Raw genomic sequence first — 4,984 nt, 5'->3', positions numbered from 1 at the left:
CCTGACTAAGAGTTATTAGATAACCATAGATTGCTTCAAGCCAACAATCTCCGTGGGATCGACCCTTACTCACGTAAGGTATTACTTGGACGACCCAGTGCACTTGCTGGTTAGTTGTGCAAATTTGTGAAGAATTGTGATTTCCAATTTCGTGCACCAGGCAACTATAACATATTATATATCAAATCGAAGCCCCGGACGTTAGCTTTCGAACACAACTGGAACCGCATCATTTGGACCTCTGTAGCTAAAGTTATAGCCGTTTGAGTGCGAAGAGGTAAGGCTGGACAACTTAGCAACTTCTTCAACTTCTTATATTCCTTCCACTTTTGCACGCTTCCTTTCTATCCTCTAAGCCATTCCTGCCCTGTAATCTCTGAAATCACTTAACACACATATCAAGGCATCTAATGGTAATAAGAGAGGATTAATATTAGCAATTACAAGATCAAAGAAGCATGTTTTCAATCAAAGTACATAATTAGGAAGGCAAATGTAAAACCATGCAAATAGTATGAATAAGTGGGTAAAGAGTTGATAAAAACCACTCAATTGAGCACAAGATAAACCATAAAATAGGGGTTTATCAACAATCATGAAACCATACTATTTCATTGAATAAATGTGGGTAAAAGGTCATAAAATCCCCTTAAATCAAACACAAGATGAACCCTAAATATGGGGTTTATCAACCTCCCTACACTTAAACCAAGCATGTCCTCATGCTTAAACCAAGGGACAGTAAAGAGTATCAACATTTATTCAATTTAAACTAATCTAAATGCAATCTACCTATATGCAACTATCTACATGAATGCAATTGCTTGGTCAAAATAAATCAATTCCCAAGAAAACTTATATGCACAAGGGCTAAAGGTATTAATAACCATGCCAAACCACAATTGAAATATTTTTACAAACTTGCATGAAGAGTGATGATCATAGGTGGAGACATGTAATTGAGCAATCGAACCCTCACCAGTAGTGTTTGCACTCTATTCGCTCAAGTGTTTAGGGTTGATTCTCTCAATTCTCTCATAATCATGCTTTTCAAGATTTATTTTTCATCTAACAATCAACATTTATTTCATGCATGCATACAATTATCATGAGGTCTTTTCTTTAGGTTGTAATGGGGCTAGGGTCAAGGTAAGATGCATATTTGGTCAAGTGAGCTAGAATTTGAATCTTTAATAAGCTTAAACTTCCTATCTAACCTATGACATCCTATACAATGCCAAACTGACCTAACTACCCATTTTTCACCTTTTAACATACTCATGCATTTTCTTTCCATTTCATAACACATATGCATTGATTTTATTGAGCTTCACCTTGCTTTGGGGCATTTTGTCCCCTCTTTGTTTCTTTCTTTTTTTTCTTTCTTTTTCTATTTTTTTTTCTTTTCCATATTTTTTTCTTTTTTTTTCTTTTCTTTTTCTTTTGTCTTTCTCATTTTTTTTCTTTCTATATACAAGAACATCAATGCATAAGGTCTATACATTTAATCAATACATGAGCATGTACCCAATTCCCAATATTTACAACAAAATACAAAACTACCCTTTTATTCCCTCAATGTCCCAAGTTTTCCCACAATTGAATGATACACACACACTAGCCTAAGCTAATCAAAAAATCCAAATAAGGACATTTATTGTTTTCCGCTTTAAGGCTTGTAATATGCTAAATTAAGAATAAGTGGGTTAATCGTAGGCTCAAATTGGCTAATAATGGATGATATAAGGTAAGACTATTTGGGTAAGTGAGCTAAATGAAATGATGACCTCAATCATATAAGTGCATGAATACATAAAATAATGGACATAAAGAATCAAATAAATCAAAGATGACAATCATAGAAAGAGAACAATTACTCACAAGAATGGAAAATAAGTGGTTATAAGATGTAACCACGCAATTAGGCTCAAAACTCACATGCTTATGTTCTTAGCTCAAAACATGTTCCACAATGTATATATAATTCAAGCAAGTTCTATGAAAAGTTTTCACTCGAATTAATTGGTGCCCTATAGATAATTTTCTCTAAAAATTTCATTATTTGACTAAGCTTATTGTGTATATATATATATGCAAAAATAAGAAAATTACAAGTAAAAAATGAAATGCAGAAGTGTTGGGATTAGAAATTTGTCACCCAAAATCACCGAACGGTCGGACGACCTCCCCACACTTAACAGTTTGCACCGTCCTCGATGCACTTAAAGATGAGCAAGGGGGTACGGCGACTCTCCGGATTGCTACCTTCAGCTGGTAGGTCAACCGGTGCTGCGTGTTCTTTCTCTCGCTTCCGTTGTTGCTTGTGGTGAATTAATCATGAAAAGTAGAAAATAACACCATAAGATAAGAAAACACAAAAGCAAGGAAGCATACATTGTTGGAATGAGGTAAATCACTAGAATTGAGTGAGTGAATTAGTGTGATATTAATGACAAATAGGTGTGTGAATTCTAAATTGCGCGCGGTTTAGAACACACATTAGCATAAAAAACGATGTCACAAAAGAAGCATGCACTTCACTTATCCTAGTGTGCGTGAGATGCTTTAAGTAAACTTGTAAGGTAAAACAAGCATTAAAAAAGCATGAGAGCATTCAAGATATAAACATATGGATGCATAGAATCATGAAACACACTGCATTAAGATAAATGCACAACATCCATCAAGAAATTGCCTAATCGAGGAAAAGGATTCAAATCACATGGTGGCTAGCTACAACATGCAATTCACGAAGAGTTACAAGCTCGAAGGCGATTCTCATCACTTAGTATTCTTAAAAGGTAAGCATGAAGAACTCAAAGCCAAGTAGTAAATATAACCTCAATCAAGGAATCCAACAATTGAAATCAACAAAAATGGATGTTAAACTAACATCCTGCCAATTATCAGCAGCAAGAGATAGTAAACAAGGTTAATAATCCAACACTTATAACGAAAAATAGAAAGATGAAATGAAAACTAAACTAAAACTAACTAATCAACTATCTAAATAAGTAATTAACTCACTAAAATAAATGGTTATCAATGGTGTTTGGAAGTGTTGGGTGAAGGACAGGAGAGGGGAAGAAGAAAAGAGAAGGAAAGAAATGGAGAGAAAAGAAGAAAAGAAATGTGTTGAAAGAAGGACATCCGCACATACGCGTGCATGGCGCGTCCACGTCGATGGCTTCATTTGAGAGTGACGCGTACGCGTCATGTGCGCGTACGCGTGAGTTCGTTTGTGCCTCAAGCATGGTGCTGGCGTAGTTGATGAGCGGATATTTTATACGCTTTTTGGGGTTAATTTCATATAGTTTTGAGTATGTTCTAGTTAGTTTTTAGGTTATTCCCATTAGTTTTTAGGAAAAATTCATATTTCTGAACTTTACTATGAGTTGTGTGTTTTTCTGTAATTTCAGGTATTTTTCTGGCTGAAATTGAAGGAGCTGAGCAAAAATCTGATTCAGGCTGAAAAAGGACTGCTGATGCTGTTGGATTCTGACCTCCCTGCACTCAAAATGGATTTTCTGGAGCTACAGAACTCGAAATGGCATGCTTCCAATTGCGTTAAAAAGTAGACATCCAGGGCTTTCCATCAATATATAATAGTCTATACTTTGCACAAGTATAGATGACGTAAACTGGCATTCAACGCCAGTTCTCTGCCCAATTCTGGCGTCCAGCGCCAGAAAAGGATCAAAAGCTGGAGTTGAACGCCCAAACTGGCACAAAAACTGGCGTTCAACTCCACAAATGGTCTCTGCACATGAATTACTTAAATCTCAGCCCAGCACACACCAAGTGAGCCCCAGAAGTGGATCTCTGCATCATCCATCATAGTTTACTCATTTTTTGTAAACCAAGGCTACTAGTTTAGTATTTAAACAACTTTTAGAGACTTATTTTGACATCTCATGACATTTTAGATCTAAACTTTGTATTCTCTGATGGCATGAGTCTCTAAACCCCATTGTTAGGGGTGAGGAGCTTTGCTGTGTCTCGATGAATTAATGCAAGTATTTCTGTTTTCCATTCAAACACGCTTGTTCCTATCTAAGATGTTCATTCGCGCTTAACTGTGATGGAGGTGATGATCTGTGACACTCATCACCTTCCTCAGATCATGAACGTGTGCCTGACAACTACCTCCGTTCTATATACGATTGAATGAGTATCTCTTAGATTCCTTAATCAGAATCTCCGTGGTATAAGCTAGAACTGATGGCGGCATTCATGAGAATCCGGAAAGTCTAAACCTTGTCTGTGGTATTCCGAGTAGGATTCAAGGATTGAATGACTGTGACGAGCTTCAAACTCCTGAAGGCTGGGCGTTAGTGACAGACGCAAAAGGATAGTAAATCCTATTCCAACCGGATCGAGAACCAACCGGTGATTAGCCGTGCTGTGACAGAGCGCGTGAGTGTAGTTTCCACTGGAAGGATGGAAGGTAGCCATTGACAACGGTGATCCACTGATGAGCGGATATTTTATACGCTTTTTGGGGATAATTTCATATAGTTTAGAGTGTGTTTTAGTTAGTTTTTAGTCTATTTCTAGTAGTTTTTAGGAAAAATTCATATTTCTGGACTTTACTATGAGTTGTGTATTTTTCTGTAATTTCAGGTATTTTTCTGGCTGAAATTGAAGGAGCTGAGCAAAAATCTGATTCAGGCTGAAAAAGGACTGCTGATGCTGTTGGATTCTGACCTCCCTGCACTCAAAATGGATTTTCTGGAGCTACAGAACTCGAAATGGCGTGCTTCTAATTGCGTTGGAAAGTAGACATCCAGGGCTTTCCAGCAATATATAATAGTCCATACTTTGCACAAGAATTGACGACGTAAACTGGCGTTCAATGCCAGCCTTCTGCCCAATTCTGGCGTCCAGCGCCAGAAAAGGATAAAAAACTGGAGTTGAACGCCCAAACTGGCACAAAAACTGGCGTTCAACTCCACAAATGGCCTCTGCACGTGAATTGCTTAAA

The sequence above is a fragment of the Arachis ipaensis genome, chromosome B02 (genome assembly GCF_000816755.2).
Source record: "Arachis ipaensis cultivar K30076 chromosome B02, Araip1.1, whole genome shotgun sequence".
Lineage (NCBI taxonomy): Eukaryota > Viridiplantae > Streptophyta > Magnoliopsida > Fabales > Fabaceae > Arachis > Arachis ipaensis.
Note: the sequence above shows the minus strand (reverse complement) of the source record.